This window comes from Mobula hypostoma, chromosome 7 (assembly GCF_963921235.1).
Source record: "Mobula hypostoma chromosome 7, sMobHyp1.1, whole genome shotgun sequence".
Taxonomy (NCBI): domain Eukaryota; kingdom Metazoa; phylum Chordata; class Chondrichthyes; order Myliobatiformes; family Myliobatidae; genus Mobula; species Mobula hypostoma.
This window is the reverse complement of record NC_086103.1, coordinates 95074504-95086102: the sequence shown is the minus strand read 5'-3', so window position 1 is coordinate 95086102 and position 11599 is coordinate 95074504. Positions and strand designations below refer to the sequence as shown.

The window sequence follows — 11599 nt, the reverse complement described above, 5'->3', positions numbered from 1 at the left end:
GAACTACGTAAAACAACACACAACTACACTAGACTATAGACCCACCCCGGACTGCATAAAGTGCACAAAACTGTGCGGGCATTACAATAAATAATAAACAAGACAACAGGTAATAAACAGGACAATATGTGTGTCTATGAGAGAGAGAGTTTGTCTATGAGAGGGAGAGTGTGTCTATGAGAGAGAGAGAGTGTGTGTCTATGAGAGTGAGTGTGTGTCAATGAGAGAGAGATTGAATGTGTGTCTATGAGTGAGAGTGTGTGCCTCTGTGTGTGTGTGAGAGGGAGTGTGTGTCTCTGAGAGAGTGAGTGAGTGTCTGAGAGAGAGACAGAGAGAGAGTGTATGTGTCTCTGAGAGAGACCCGTGGCTGCCTCAGAGAGAGAGACTGTTTCTGAGAGAGAGAAAGAGAGAGAGAGAGAGACTGATTGTGTCAGAGAGAAGGTGTCTCAGAGAAAGAGAGGCAGAGAGCATGTGTCTCAGAAAGACAGAGTGTGTGTCTGAGAGACAGAGAGAGAGAGTGTGTGTCTCTGAGAGCGACAGCGAGAGTGTGTGTCTCTGAGAGCGACAGCGAGAGTGTGTCTCTGAGAGCGACAGCAAGAGTGTGTGTCTCTGAGAGCGACAGAGACACACACACACTCTCTCTCTCTCAGAGACACAGTCTCTCTCTCTGAGACAGACACTCTCTTTCTCTCAGAGACACACACTGTCTCTCAGAGACATGCTCTCTCTCAGACACATTCTCTCTCTCTGAGACAGACTCTTTCTCACAGAAACACACACACTCTCTCTCTCAGACACACACACTCTCTCTCTCTTGGAGACTCTCTCTCTGTCTCTCAGAGACACAATCTCTCTCTCACTCAGAGACACACACTCTCTCTGTCTCAGAGATACTCTCCCTCTCTCAGAGATACACACTCTCTCTGTCTCTCAGAGATACACACTCTCTCTGTCTCTCTTAGAGATATACTCTCTCTCTCTCTCTCTCTCGAAGAGACACACACAATCTCTCTCTCTTTCAGAGACACTCTCTCTCTCATATAGTCTCTCTTTTTTCTCTCTCTCATTAACACACATTCACTCTCCCTCTCTCTTATAGACTCTCCCTCTCTCACAGACTCTCTCCCATACTCTCCCTCTCTCATAGACACATACATTCATTGACTCTCTCCTGGACACACACACACACACACACACACACATACACACACACACACACACACACTCTCTCTCTCTCTCTCTCTCTCACACTCTCTCTCTCACACAGACACACATTCTCTCCGCCTCTCAGACACACACTCCCTCTCTTTCATTAACACACACTCTCCCTCTCTCTCATAGATTCTCCCTCTCTCTCTCCCATAGACTCTCTCTGTCTCATAGACTGTCTCTCTCATAGACACACACTCACTCTATCTCTCTCATAGACACACACTCTTTCTCTCACTCATAGACTCACACACTCTCTCTCTCTCTCTCTCTTTTTCCTGGACACACACTCTCTCTCTCTCTCTCATGGACACACACTCTTTCACTCTCTCATAGACACACACTCACTCTCTCTCACAGACATGCACTCTATCTCATGGACACATCTCTCTCACAGACTCTCTCTCTCTCTCTCTCTCTCTCAAACAGACACACACTTTCTCTCTCACAGATAGGCACTCTCTCCACCTATCACAGACACACACTCTCTCTCTCTTATAGACAGACACACTCTCTATTTCTCTCATTGACACATATTTCTCTCAAAGACACACACACTCTCTCACTCATAGACACACCCTCTCTCTCTCTCTCATAGACACTCTCTCTTTTTCTGTCTCTTACATAGCCTATCCTCTCTCTCTCATAGACTCTCCCTCTCACTCTTTCCCATAGACTCTCTCTCTCTCTCATAGACACACACTTACTCTCATAGACTCTTTCATTGACACACACTCCCTCTCTTACAGACACACACACACACTCTCTCTCTCTCTCAAAGACACTCACTCTCTCCCATGCATGGACACACGCGGTCCCTCTCATGGACACAGAGTCTCTCTCTCTCACAGACACACACACTCTCTCTCATAGACACCCTCTCTCTCTCAGAGACATACACTCGCTCTCTCTATCATAGACACTTTCTCCCTTTTTCTCTCTCTCATTAACACACTCTCCCTCTCTCACAGACTCTGCCTCTCACTGTCTCCCATAGATGCTCTCTCTCACAGAGACACACACTCACTCTATCTCTCTCATAGACAAACACTCTCTCTCACTCATAGACTCACACTCACTCTCTCTCATAGACACACACACTTTCACTCTCTCACAGATGCACACAGTCTCTCACAGACACACTCTCTCTCTCACACACAGACACACACTCAGTCTCTCTCTGTCACAGACACAATCTCTCTCTCTCACAGACACACAATCTTTCTCATAGACACACACTGTCTCTCTCTCACAGACACACAATCTCTCTCATAGGCACACATTCTCTCTCATAGACACACTCTCTCTCTCACTAACACACACTATCTCTCTCTTTCATATACACAATCTCTCTTTCTCTAACACACACACTCTCTCAGCCTGTCACAAACACACTCACTCTCTCACACACAATCTCTCTCTCTCACAGACACATACTCACTCTATCTCTCTCATAGACAAACTCTGTCTCACTCATAGACTCACACTCACTCTCCCATAGACACGCAGTCCCTCTCTCATAGACACACACACACACACACTCTCCCTCTCATAGACACTCAGTCTCTCCCTCTCATATGTAACCGGGTGACCGTTGGATCTTATTCAGTATCATTAAAAGTGTACTTAGGCATCCATCCGGGTATTGCTAGAATAGTTGCCTGTGCCTTTAAGGGAGATGGTGATGTCATTACACACGCGCGGGATAGTGGGGAGACCATTTTGTTTTCTGCTGAAGACGCGGTAAGGGTTTGGGATTTGGTTCCTCCCGAGGCCGGGCATGGTGAGGAAAGGTGAGCATTAGTTGACAATATCCATGTGAATTCGTTTATGCTTGTTGGTAGATCGAGAATATTCGTAATTTGGCATGTTTTACATGTGGATGCTTTAGATTTTCTCGAGTAAGTGACTCAACGCTGGATTGCGTGGTTATGCAAAATTCCTCACCATCCAAGTAGGTCAGTCTTCCTGTTACTTAACTACCAGGCAATACCTTGGAAAAGTTGTGCTAAAGTGTACCTTCTGTCTAATTTTATTATATCATGACTGATTGTGCATGTAAAGGCGTAGCGCGAATGTTTAATCTCTGTTCGGAAGTTCAGCACGTGTGTACGTCTTGGATGAGATGATTTGCTTACATTTTGCGCTGTTATGTATAAGATGTAGGGTGGGTGGGATTTTAATGTTGTTTGTATTGTGTTCCTTCAGGATTGCCACTACCGTATTAGTACTGTATTAGTTCTGGTATTTTTTATACTGCATACGCAATTCTGTCCATACGCGAGGACATGGATCGAAAGTTCAACTGAGATTGTAACGGCAAGAACTGGTTGTAAATTCGTTCGTTTTGTTTCGCGACCCTCTTCTGGCACTTAAACATCTAAAACAGATAAGGGAATTAAAACCAGAAAAAGTCTTTGTTGAGTGTGTACTTTTCCCCAGGTTCCACATAGACACAAATTCTCTCTGTCACATAGACACACGCACTTTGTGCCAACAGAGTGATCAGCAGCACTGGGGCTCCACAGGGGACTGTCTTGTCTCCCTTTCTCTTCACCATTTACACCTCCGACTTCAACTACTGCACAGACTCTTGTCATCTTCAGAAGTTTTCTGATGACTCTGCCATAGTTGGATGCATCAGCAAGGGAGATGAGGTTGAGTACAGGGCTACTGTAGGAAACTTTGTCACATGGTGTGAGTAGAATTATCTGCAGCTTAATGTGAAAGAGACAAAGGAGCTGGTGGTAGACCTGAGGAGAATTAAGGTACTGGTGACCCCTGTTTCCATCCAGGGGGTCAGTGTGGACATGGTGGAGGATTACAAATACCTGGGGATAGGAATTGACTGGTCAAAGAACACTGGGGCTGTCTGCAAGAAGGGTCAGAGCCATCTCTATTTCCTGAGGAGACTGAGGTCCTTTAACATCTGCCGGACAATGCTGAGGATGTTCTATGAGTCTGTGGTGGCCAGTGCTATCATGTTTGCTATTGTGTGCTGGGGCAGCAGGCTGAAGGTAGCAGACACCAACAGAATCAACAAACTTATCTGGAGCTCTGATCGGGTCCTGTGTTCCTGTCTGGAGCTCGGATGAGCCGCTCGGATCGGGTCCTGTGTTCCTGTCTGGAGCTCCGAAGTGCTGCTCGGCTCGGGTCCTGTGATTCGTAAAGCCAGTGATGTTGTGGGGATGGAACTGGACTCTCTCACGGTGGTGTCTGAAAAGAGGATGCTGCCTAAGTTGCATGCCATCTTGGTCAGTGTCTCCCATCCACTACATAATGTACTGGTTGGGCACAGGAGTACATTCAGCCAGAGACTCATTCCTCCGAGATGCAGCACAGAGTGTCATAGGAAGTCATTCCTGCCTGTGGCCATCAAACTTTATAACTCCTCCCTTGGAGGGTCAGACACCCTGAGCCAATAGGCTGGTCCTAGACTTATTTCATAATTTACTGGCATAATTTACACATTACTGTTTAACTATTTATGGTTCTATGACTATTTATTATTTATGATGCAACTGTAACAAAAACCAATTTCCCCCAGGATCAATAAAGTATGACTATGACTCTGTCTTATGGACACTCTCTCTCTGACTCTTTCTCCCTCTCACAGACTAACACACACACACACACACACACACACACACACACACACACACACACACACACACACACTCTCTCTCTCTTTCTCTCTCTCTCTCTCATAGACACTCTATTTTTCTCTCTCTCATTAACACACACTCACTTTCCCTTTCTCTGTCATATACTCTCTCTTATATACTCTTCCCCCCCCCCATAGACTCTCCCTGTCTCTCTCATATATACTCTCCCTGTCTCTCATAGACTCTCTCTCTCTCTCATATATACTCTCCCTCTCTCTCATACTCTCTCTTTCTCTCAGACTCTGCCTCTCACTCTCTCCTGTACTCTCTCTCATAGACACAGACTCACTCTATCTCTCTCATAGACAAACATCCTCACTCAGACTCACACTCACTCACTCATAGACGCACACACTATTTCGCTGTCTCACAGACACACACTGCTGTCTATATCCAAGACTCTTTTTCTCTGTCATTAACACATGCTCACTCTCCTTCTCTCTCTCTCTCTCTCTCATATACTCTCACTCTCTCCCATAGACCCTCTCTGTCATAGACACTCTCACTCTTACTCACAGTCACGCTCTGTCTCAGACAGACACACTCTCATTGACACACACTCTCTCACATAGACGCACACACATTGTCATAGACACACACTCTCACTCATAGACACACAGTCTCTCTCAGACTGTCTCGCTGTCATAGAAATACACTCTCAGACACACACTCTCCGCTTCTCTCACTCTCTCACTCTCACTCAACTCACACACACACACACACACACACACACACACACACACACATATTGACACTCTCCCTCATAGACACCCTCTCCCATAGACACTCACTCTCTAGGCCATCACTCTCACTCTCTTATGGACACACGGTCCCTCTCATATACACACAGTCTCTCTCTCTCTCCCACAGACACACACACTCTCTGCTTCTCACAGACACACTTTCTCCATCTCTCACAGAGACACACTCTCCCTTTCTCACAGACACACACATTCTCTCATAGACACTTTTTCTCTCTCTGATTAGCACACTCACTCTCCCTCGCTCTCATAGACTCTTCCTCTCTCAGACTCTCCCTCTCACTCTCTTTCATAGACACACACTCACACTATCTCTGTCATAGACACACACACTCAATCAGAGACTCTCACAGACAGACACCAATTGACACGCACTCTCATAGACACGCACTCTGTCTCATAGACACACACTCCCGCTGCCTCTCACAAACACACACTCTATCCGCCTATCACAGACACACCCTCTCCGCCTATCACAGAGACACAGAATGTAGAATTGTAGAATGTCTGCGAGACGGCTTTTTAGAACAGCTTGTTGTTGAGCCCACTAGGGGATCGGCTGCACTGGATTGGGTATTGTGTAATGAACTGGAGGTGATTAGAGAGATTGAGGTGAAGGAACCCTTAGGAGGCGGTGATCATAACATGATTGAGTTCACTGTGAAATTTGAAAAAGAGAAGCCGAAATCTGATGTGTCAGTATTTCAGTGGAGTAAAGGAAATTACTGTGGCATGAGAGAGGAACTGACCAAAGTTGACTGGAAAGGGACACTGGCAGGGAAGATGGCAGAGCAGCAGTGGTTGGAGTATATGCGAGAAGTGAGGAAGGTGCAAGACAGGTATATTCCAAAAAAGAAGAAATTTTCGAATGGAAACAGGATGCAACCGTGGTTGACAAGAGAAGTCAAAGCCAAAGTTAAAGCAAAGGAGAGGGCATACAATTAGTGGGAAGAGAGAGGATTGGGAAGTTTTTAAAAGCTTACAAAAGGAAACTAAGAAGGTCATTAAGAGGGAAAAGAACTTTGAAAGGAAGGTAGCAAATAATATCAAAGAGGATACTAAAAGCTTTTTCAAGTATATAAAGAATAAAAGACAGGTGAGAGTAGATATAGGACTGATGGAAAACGATGCTGGAGAAATTGTAATGGGAGGTAAGGAGATGGCAGAGGAACTGAACGAGTACTTTGCATCAGTCTTTACTGAGGAAGACATGAGCAGTATACCGGACACTCAAGGGTGGCAGGGAAGAGAAGTGTGCGCAGTCACAATTACGACAGCGAAAGTACTCAGGAAGCTTAATAGTCTAAAGGTATATAAATCTCCCAGTCCAGATAGAATGCACCCTTGTGTTCTGAAGGAAGTAGCTATGGAGATTGCGGAGGCATTAGCGATGATCTTTCAAAAGTCGATAGATTCTGGCATGGTTCCGGAGGATTGGAAGATTGCAAATGTCACTCCACTATTTAAGAAGGGGGCAAGGAAGCAAAAAGAAAATTATAGACCTGTTAGCTTGACATTGGTGGTTGGGAAGTTGTTGGAGTCGGTTGTCAAGGATGAGGTTACAGAGTACCTGGAGGCATATGACAAGATAGGCAAAAACTCAGCATGGATTCCTTAAAGGAAAATCCTGCCTGATAAACCTATTACAATTTTTTGAAGAAATTACCAGTAAGCTAGACAAGGGAGATGCAGTGGATGTTGTATATTTGGATTTTCAGAAGGTCTTTGACAAAGTGCCACACATGAGGCTACTTAACAAGATAAGAGCCCATGGAATTACGGGAAAGTTACATACGTGGATAGAGCGTTGGCTGATTGGCAGGAAACAGAGTGGGAATAAAGGGATCCTATTCTGGTTGGCTGCCAGTTACCAGTGGTGTTCCACAGGAGTCCGTGTTGGGGCCGCTTCTTTTTACATTGTACATCAACGATTTGGATTATGGAATAAGATGGCTTTGTGGCTAAGTATGCTGACGATACGAAGATAGGTGGAGGGGCTGGTAGTGCTGAGGAAACGGAGAGTCTGCAGAGAGACTTGGATAGATTTGAAGAACGGGCAAAGAAGTGGCAAATGAAATACAATGTTGGAAAGTGTATGGTTATGCACTTTGGCAGAAGAAATAAACGGGCAGACTATTATTTAAATGTGGAAAGGATTCAAAGTTCTGGGATGCAACGGGACTTGGGAGTGCTCGTAAAGGACACCCTTAAGGTTAACCTCCAGATTGAGTCGGTAGTGAAGAAGGCGAATGCAATGTTAGCATTCATTCCTAGAGGAATAGAGTATAGGAGCAGGGATGAGGCTCTATAAGGCGCTGGTGAGACCTCACTTGGAGTACTGTGGGCAGTTTTGGTCTCCTTATTTAAGAAAGGATGTGCTGACGTTGTAGAGGGTACAGAGAAGATTCACTAGAATGATTCCGGGAATGAGAGGGTTAACATGTGAGGAATGTTTGTCCGCTCTTGGACTGTATTTCTTGGAGTTTCGAAGAATGAGGGGAAACCTCATAGAAACATTTCGAATGTTGAAAGTCATGGACAGAGTGGATGTGGCAAAGTTGTTTCCCATGATGGGGGAGTCTAATACGAGAGGGCATGACTTAAGGATTGAAGAGCGCCCATTCAGAACAGAAATGCTAAGAAATTTTTTTAGTCAGAGGGTGGTGGATCTATGGAATTCGTTGCCACGGGTGGCAGTGGAGGCCAAGTCATTGGGTGTATTTAAGGCAGAGATTGATAGGTATCTGAGTAGCCAGGGCATCAAAGGTTATGGTGAGAAGGCGCGGGAGTGGGACTAAATGGGAGAATGGATCAGCTCATGATAAAATGGCGGAGCAGACTCGATGGGCTGAATGGCCGACTTCTGCTCCTTTGTCTTATGGTCTTATGGGCTCTCTCCCTCTCTCTCTCAGACACACACACTGTCCCTCTGTCACAGACACCCACTCTCTCCCTCTCACAGACTCCCTCTCCCTCCCTCTCTCACAGAAACACACTCTTTCATAGACACACACTCATAGAAACACTTGCTCTCTCACAGACACACACTCATAGAAACACTTGCTCTCTCACAGAAACACACTCATAGAAACACTTGCACTCTCACAGACACACATTCAATCTCTCATAGACACACTCCCTCTCTCAGACATGCACTCCCTCTCTCAGACACACCCTCTCTCATAGACACACTCTCTCTCACTAATAGACACTCAATCTCTATCATAGACACACACTCACTCTCATAGAAATACACTCGCTCTCAAACACACTCACTCTCACAGGCACACACTCTCACAGACACACACACACACTCACAGACACATACACTCTCTACCTTTGTCACAGACACTCTCTCTCTTAAAGACACACGCACCCTCCCTTATAGACACACACTCTCCCTCTGAGACACTCACTCCCTCTCATAGACAAATTCTTCTCATGGACACGCACTGGCTCTCTCTCATAGACACTCTCTATCTGATATGCACTCACTCTCTTACACCATCACTCCCTCCCTCTCATGGACACTCACTCTCCCTCTCATGGACACAGAGTCTCTCTCACAGACAAACACACACTCTCTCTCATAGACACACACTCGCTGTCTCTATCATAAACACTCTCTTTTTCTCTCTCTCATTAACACACGCTCACTCTCCCTTTCTCTCTCTCTCTCATAGACTCTCCCTCTCTCACAGACTGCCTCTCACTGTCTCCCATAGACCCTCTCTCTCATAGACACACAGTCTATCTCTCTCATAGACACCCATACTCTCTTACTGATAGACTCTCTCTCTCTCTCTCTCTCACACACACGCTCCCTCTCACAGACACTCGCTCACGCACATGCACTCTCAGACACAAACTCCCTCCCTCTCACAGACATGCACTCACTCTCTCCCTCAGACACACACACACTCTCCCTCTCTCACAGACACCTGCTGTCTCCCTCTCTCACAGAAACCTGCTCTCTCCCTCTCTCAGAGACACCCACCCTCTCCCTCTCACAGACTCCCGCTCCCTTCCTCTCTCAATCAGACACGCACACTTTCATAGACTCATAGAGACACTTGCTCTCTCACAGACACACATTCAGTCTCTCATAGACACACTCCCTCTCTCAGACATGCACTCCCTCTCTCAGACACATCCTCTCTCATAGACACACTCTCTCTCACTAATAGACACTCAATCTCTATCATAGAAACACACTCGCTCTCAACCATACTCACTCTCACAGACACATACACTCTCTACCTTTGTCACAGACACACTCTCTCTTAAAGACACACGCACTCTCCCTCATAGACACGCACTCTCCCTCTCAGACACTCACTCTCTCCCTCTCATAGACAAATTCTTCTCATAGACACGCACTCACTGTCTCTCATAGACACTCTCTCTCTATCTCTCATAGACACTCTCTCCCTATCTGATATACACTCACTCTCTTACACCACCACTCCCTCTCTCTCATGGACATACTCTCTCCCTCTCATGGACACAGAGTCTCTCTCTCAGAGATACACACACTTTCTAACATAGACACACACTCGCTGTCTCTATCATAGACACTCTCTTTTTCTCTCTGTCATTAACACACACTCGCTCTCCCTCTCTTATAGACTCTCCCTCTCCCACAGACTCTGCCTCTCACTGTCTCCCATAAACCCTCTCTCTCATAGACACACACTCACTCTCTCTCTCTCTCTCTCTCTCTCTCTCTCTAACACACACACTCATCGACACACACTTTTTTGCTCTGTCATAGACATATGCTCTCTCTCAGACACACTCGCTCTCACAGACACTCAGTGACACACACACACTCACTCACGCACACGCAGTCTCAGACACAAACTCCTTCCCTCTCACAGACACGCACTCACTCTCTCCCTAACAGACACAACTCTCTCACTTGCAGACACACATTCTCTCCGCCTCTCACAGACACACACACTCTGCCTATCACAGAGACACACTCTCTTTCTCTCAGACCCACACACTCCCTCTCTCACAGATTCCCGCTCTCCCTCTCTCACAGACACTCGCTCTCTCCCTCTCTCAGACGCCCGCTCTCTCCCTCTCTCAGACACACACTCATAGATTCGTAGAAACACTTGCTCTCTCACAGCCACAGACACACTCTCGATCTCATAGACACACATTCAATCTCTCATAGACGCACAATATCTCTCAGACCCGCACACCCTCTATCAGACACGCGCTCCCTCTCATAGACACACACCTGCTCTTTCAAACGCTCACTCTCACAGGCACACACTCTTGTCACAGACACACACACTCATAGACATATACACTCCACCTTTGTCACAGACATACACTCTCTCTCTCTCAAAGACACACACACCCTCCCTCTCATAGACAAACTCTTCTCATAGTCACGCACTCTCATAGACACTCTCTCTATCTGATAGACACTCACTCTCTTAGACCATCACTCCCTCCCTCTCATGGACACAGCGTCTCTCTCACAGACACACACTTGCTGTCTCTATCATAGACACACTCTTTTTCTCTCTGTCATTAACACACACTCACTCTCCCTCTCTCTGTCTCATAGACCCTCTCTCACAGACTCTGCCTCTCACTATCTCCCATAGACCCTCTCTCTCATAGACACACACAGACTCTATCTCTCTCATAGACAGACACTCTCTCTTACTCATAGACTCACACCCACTCTCTCTCATAGATGTATAATCTTTCGCTCTCTCACAGACATACACTCTCTCACAGACACACACACACTCTCAGACACACTCTTATCTCTCACAGACACATACACTGTTGCCACGTCTCAGAGACACATATTCTCTCCGCCTCTCGCAGACACACATTCAATCTCAGAGACACTCACTATCATAGACTCTCTAACAGAAACCGCTCTCTCATAAACACACTCTCTCTTTCTCTCTCTCTCTCTCTCTCTCTCTCTCT

The 11599-nt window shown here is 46.2% G+C and overlaps 1 protein-coding gene across 3 annotated transcripts in view; it reads left to right on the top strand.

Annotated features, from left to right (window-relative positions):
* Positions 1–2931: 2931 nt before the first annotated feature.
* Positions 2932–11599, top strand: part of LOC134348983 (uncharacterized) — a 232162-nt gene continuing 223494 nt past the window's right edge. Inside the window, exons 1-2 of one of the 3 annotated variants that reach the window (XM_063052809.1) lie at positions 2932–3002; positions 3101–3167. The gene's annotated coding sequence lies outside the window, so the exon portion shown is untranslated. Of the gene's footprint in view, positions 3003–3100; positions 3168–11599 lie in introns of those variants that run through there. The other 2 variants (XM_063052807.1, XM_063052806.1) reach the window with 2 other exon arrangements.